This window comes from Canis lupus, chromosome 32 (assembly GCF_048164855.1).
Source record: "Canis lupus baileyi chromosome 32, mCanLup2.hap1, whole genome shotgun sequence".
Classification (NCBI taxonomy): domain Eukaryota; kingdom Metazoa; phylum Chordata; class Mammalia; order Carnivora; family Canidae; genus Canis; species Canis lupus.
The window spans coordinates 31,402,338-31,408,337 of record NC_132869.1 but is presented as its reverse complement, the minus strand read 5'-3'; the positions used below and the strand labels follow the sequence as shown (position 1 = coordinate 31,408,337).

The following is a 6,000-nucleotide window of genomic DNA, read 5'->3' as shown; positions in this document are numbered from 1 at the left end:
TTCCCCAGATCCGTCTTCCCAAAGGTGGGCAGTGTGTCTGATGTGCACACTTGGGACCCCAAGAGGTAGCCAAGGGGCGCTCTGTTGGGAGCACAAGAATGAAGTTTGGACGGGATCATCTTTACACAATACAAGGCCTCTGTGGTGAGGAGCAGAACACAATGTGCACAGAGCAGCAGCACGAGCTGCTGTGGGCCACAGAGCTCCCACTTAAATTCTTGTTTTAGCCCCTGCAAATGTAAGCATTGAGCCCACCCAAAGAACAGACGGGAAATTTTCAAAGAACATACAAGAGTCATGCAACCTGGGGGCCCAGGTGGCTCAGCCGGTTAAGCATCTGCCTTTGGCTCAGGTCATGATCCCAGGGTCCTGGGATCGAGTCCCACATCGGACTCCCTGCTCCACGGGGAGCCTGCTTCTCCCTTTCCCCCTCCCCTGCTTGTGCTCTCTCTCTCTCTTGCTCTCTCAAATAAATAAAATCTTAAAAAAAAAAAAAAGAATCCTGCAACCAACACATTTACTGGAACTTGTGTTTTGGTACAGGACGAAAAGTATCCCTACTGCTTTACTAAAAGTGGACATAAGGCTTAATTTCTTTTTCATTGTAAAAAAAAAAAAAACAGATAAAATATTGATGATTCCAATAGCTGAGACCCATTTGTTTAAAAATGGCAATAACAGGCCCCAACATCTTTGTCACGATCAAGAGAGAATGCAGGCAGTATGTAGGGGAGGGAAGCACTGAATACACCCTCATATGATTGTTCTTTTAAACTCTTCCTCCAGCGGGTCCCTAAGATAACGTTCAAAGCTTTACCTTTTCCTTCATTTGTCTTATACTGTCTGCTGGGGTATAGTTAATAAAAAACAGGTATTGAGATGTTTTTGAACGTCAAGTTAAGACGAGTTAATAATTGCTCTCCCGCAATAGGAGAGCCAACTGTAGTCCAGGATCAAAAGCAACTGTTTTTCTCCTTTTTGGAGCTGCCAGATTTCCCTTAGGGGATATGCGCCAGGTAAGTGTGGGGACAAGCTTGGAATGTGAATGATATCATCCACACAGCTTATGCCAGACCCCAGCTGGGGGCATCTCTCCAGTTTGATGAGGATGTGATTTAATCTGTCTTGTCTGAAAAGAAAGGAAGTACTGAAAACCCATGCTGGGGAACCATGCAATCTGCTTAACTATCACAGGCCGCAGCTGCCTCCAGTGGTCAGTGAAGCCGAGGGGCGTAGCTCAGGCCAGAACTCATGGTTGGGATCCCTACGCTAGTGTGGCTCTTTGCTGCTTCCACAGCGCTGCCACAGACATGATTTCACACCTCCCTCCAAGACAAGTGGAGCTTGTCCACACAGAGCACCCAGGGGTAGAGTCCTCAGCCTTCCCCCTCCCATGGGGAGAGCACCAGGAGGGAATGACATTGGCTCTGGGGGTTGAGCAGAGCACCCCGTGCTAAGTAGCCCGTCAGGGGCCTCTGAGACTTGGCTGTGCCATGTGCTGCAAGCCCCCTAACCAGTGTGGAAGCCGCGATGCCTTTGGGGAAAAGCCCCACCTCAGCCCCTGGGTGCAGTCCAGCTAATTGGAAGGTTGTTGTACTTGTGTCCATGGATTTGGTTTTGTCTCCCCTCTGCCTGCCCTGGAGGAACAGTGGCTACTAACATGGGCGGGCACTGGGAGACCCACATTTTGACCCACCCAAGATGTCTGAAAGGAATCTCTGGTCTAGAGACTTGGTTGGAGGCCATGGCCCTGGGTATGTGGTATGATCTGAGGGCTTGGGGCCAGATGTTCAGCAACTTCATCATGGGTGTTGAACTCAGAATCGGCACAGAGGTAGGCAGCTGACGAAATCAACCCAAATTATTGTGACAACCATTTATGGAATGTCACCAGGCATTAAGTCCTCTATGTACATTATTCCATTTAATCCTTGCAATAGCTCGCGTTGGTTTTATTAGTCCCACTTCACGTGGAGACTGAGGTTTAGTGGGGTGAAGAAGTTTCCCAAAGGCATGCAGTTGGAAGCGGTGGAACCAAGGGCTATCAAAAAGTCTGCTTATTGAAAGTCAGAAGTGGAACCCTTGTCTCAGAGGGAGCTCCCAGGCCACTGTCTAGGGAGCCTTATTTCACATCTGGGATTTGCATACTTGCAAACACTACTACCAAAGATTCCACAGAACTCAGGAACCAAGGACTAGGTGCTTTCTCAAAGGACGACACCCTCCTCCTCCATAGTTCTGCTTCAGGCTGCCCAGTTTTCCCGGTAGACAAGGAAAGACACCATGGATGCCTCTTTCCCAGTTGGGTGGTTTTTAATCCTCTTGCAGGACAGAGGGAACACATCCTCAAGGGTGCTGGGGTGGGCGCAGGAGGAATGTAAACCTGGTGATCCAATGCCCAGGACTGATGCTGGGTGCTGGGCTGGGCCAGGTGGACAGAGCTCAAATCAAGTAGCATGAACCATGCCGTGCCCTGTGAGTGAGTGTGGGATGGCCCCTGGGAGGCCAGGGCCCCGGAGGAGGGGAGACAGGTGGGCCGGAGCAAGGGAACCAGCAGGCCCCAGGTCCAAAAGATGGGAGGGGGCAGGAATTTGTTTGACTAGAGGTGACCGGGGCACATGGAGCTGGATGTTCTGGGTGCTGGGGCCATGGATTCATCAGAGTGCAAAGAGAGCATCCCAATTTTTCAGTCCTACGAGGCATTTTGTACAAATTAAACAAACTAAAACCCCCATAGGATTCAAAGCAAACTTTTGCACGTGTTGTCTCACTTTCCCTTCTAGCCTCACCTCCACCAGTCCTCTTTTTGGTCTACCCTACACCTCATTCAAAAAGTCTGTGTCGGGGTACCTGGGTGGCTCAGTCAGTTAAGTATTTGCCTTCAGGTCATGATACCAGGGTTCTGGGATGGGGCCCCACATCAGGCTCCCTGCTCAGTGGGGAGCCTGCTTCTCCCTCTCCCTGCCACTCTTCCTGCTTGTGCTGTCAAATAAATAAATAGAATTCTTAAAAAAAAAAAAAGGTCTTCCCTCTACCTCTGCACCTGCCTGAGCCATTTGTTCTCCCCAAAGGGCCCATTCACCAGCTCTCTGCCTGCAGAATCCTGTTCACCTGACCTGAGCAGGAAGTCACTACAATGTACAACCAGGAAGGATATGGAAACATAGTTATTACAGAAATGTGAATTAAAACAACAATGAAGGGATCCCTGGGTGGCGTAGCGGTTTGGCGCCTGCCTTTGGCCCAGGGCGCGATCCTGGAGACCCGGGATCGAATCCCACGTCAGGCTCCCGGTGCATGGAGCCTGCTTCTCCCTCTGCCTGTGTCTCTGTGCCCCTCTCTCTCTCTCTCTCTCTCTGTGTAACTATCATAAATAAATAAAAAAAAAAAAAATAAAACAACAATGAAGCACTGTGGCATAGCTATGAAACGAGCAGATTAAAAAAAAAAACAAAAATCAAAAACAAAAACAAAAAAATCACCCAGTGGGGATCCCTGGGTGGCGCAGCGGTTTGGCGCCTGCCTTTGGCCCAGGGCGCGATCCTGGAGACCCGGGATCGAATCCCACATTGGGCTCCCGGTGCATGGAGCCTGCTTCTCCCTCTGCCTGTGTCTCTGCGCCTCTCTCTCTCTATCATAAATAAATAAAAATTAAAAAAAAATCACCCAATGCTGACATATTGGTGAAACAGATTGCTGGTGACATTGTTAATGGGTCCAACTTTTTTGGGGGGTAGAAGGGGGCAACAGAGCAATATATTTCAAGAGATAGAAATATTCATGCTCTTTGACCTCCACCAATCCTACTTTGCAAACCTAAGCTAAAGAAAATGATGCTAAAGAAGAAAAAAAGCCACATGCATAAAGATATCCTTTACATCATAAATTGTAACTATGAAAAAACTGGAAATAGCCCAATTATCCTACGGTGGAGGATGGGAAAGGAAATTATATTCACTAACAGATGGAAATTATGATGGAAACTATTTAGCAAAAGAAAATGCTTATAACTTGATGCTCAGGAGAGTACAAAACTGTACTGCGAATATACTGTAAAAATCACAAAAATGTTTGAAGTAAGGATTTATAAGGGAACACAGAAAGGAAAATCACTACTTTTTAGGGCATTATTTTTATTAGAGTGTTGTTGATCTGAAAATCTAGAGAAAATGCTACCCTTCCTTCAAAACCCCTGGTTTACCTTCTTCCTACCTGGTGGTGGTCCTCGAGTGTAACTATATCCTAGATTTAGCTCCTTCTGGACCAGAAACTCTCCAAGAGCAAGAACTGTGTTTTACTTTTCTTTGTCTCACCTGAGTGCTTGTATTTGCCTGGCACATAGTAAATGTGCAATAAATATGTTTTAAAGTTAATTCAAGGATTATATTATGCTTAAAAGTAAAACTCAACAGATCATTTTCTCTACTCTCCTGTCTCCTGGCAAACGGCACACAACTCAGAGAAATTATATTATTTTTAAAGGCTTTGTGGGAAGGAAAATCCACCATTAAAAGAGTTAGCATATTATATCTGGAGTGACACCAATGCAGAAATGCAGGCAACATTTGGAAATCTGAGGCTCTCAAGAAGTATTTACCTTTGCCTCTTTCTTTAAAAAAAGCTGGGGGGGGGGGAGCGGGTTACGGGGAGGGGAAGGGCAGAGGGAGAGCAAGAATCTCAAGCAGGCTATATCACCAGCTCCGAGCCTGAGGAGGGGATGGATTTCAAGACCCTGAGATCATGACCTGGCTTAACTGATAGAGCCACCCAGGTGCACCTACCTTTGCCTCTTAAGACAACAAGATGTTTAACAATTGAAGTCATGCTGAGATTTGCACCTCTGGGCCCACTGGATCCCGGCCAGAGGAAGTCTAAGTTATTTTTTAATTTATTTTTTAAAGATTTTATTTATTTATTCATGAGAGACAGAGGCAGAGACACAGGCAGAGGGAGAAGCAGGCTCCATGCAGGGAGCCTGACGTGGGACTCGATCCCAGGACCCCGGGACCAGGCCCCGGACTGAAGGCCGCGCCAAACCGCTGAGCCACCGGGGCTGCCCCAGTTTAAGTTATTTAAACAGGGTTTACTGCATGCCTGACCCACAATGCACATCACCTTAGGCTCCCATTTTACAGATAAAAACTTGACATTCAGGGACACCTGAGTGGCTCAGTGGTTGAGCGTCTGTCTGCCTTCAGCTCAGGGCGTGATCCCAGGGGCCTGGGATCGAGTCTCGCATCAGGCTCCCCGCAGGGAGGAGTCTGCTTCTCCCTCTGCCTATGTCTCTGCCTCTCTCTCTGTGTCCCTCATGAATAAATAAATAAAATCTTTAAAAAATAAAAAAATAAAAACTTGACATTCAGAGGTATTCTATTACTCACCCAAGTTCAAACGGCTAGTGAGGGGCGAGGCAGGACTCCACAGCCACCAACAGGCCTTAACTAACTTCTCTTTTTGGGGTGCCTTGCAACCTGCTCGAAACAGCCCCATCTTGGCTGTTGGTCCTGGTGGGTGATGTCTCAGGGTCTTCCTTTTGCTTCCCTTTCTCTTTTTTCTCATTTTTAGAAGGCCAGCTAATGTTTTGCAGGATCATTGCAGGAAGGAAGCGAGCAGATTCTTGAGGGAGCAGGGCTTGCCCTTTCTGGCGCCTCCAAGTCAGACCATTTGCACCTGCCTTACGCACCTGCCTTACTCTAACTTGTTTTCAGCCTGGCTCCAGGCCCCTGATTCTGCTCCATACTCTGTGAATTGCTGGGGTCATTGGTCATTTCTCCTCAAGAAAATCACCTACTTCCTTCTACCAGTGACTTTTCCTGATGCCTGAGTGTGTCCATCATTTCCAGGACACTTTTTCTTTCACTGAATACAGTCTTACAGACTGAGAAGACGGTTTGGAGATGAAAACAGGAGCCATTCCAGAACGGTTTTTCCCCCAAATTAATTTTCTTTTTCCCCTGGAAGTACCCATGTAACAATCCCATGTAACAAATACTCAGCTGC

General features: G+C 47.4%; 1 long non-coding RNA gene across 1 annotated transcript in view; it reads left to right on the top strand.

The window, feature by feature from the left end:
• Positions 1-930: 930 nt before the first annotated feature.
• Positions 931-6,000, top strand: part of LOC140623069 (uncharacterized) — a 9,929-nt gene continuing 4,859 nt past the window's right edge. Inside the window, exon 1 of the long non-coding RNA XR_012022746.1 lies at positions 931-1,016. This is a non-coding gene — a long non-coding RNA (uncharacterized lncRNA). The remainder of the gene's footprint in view (positions 1,017-6,000) is intronic.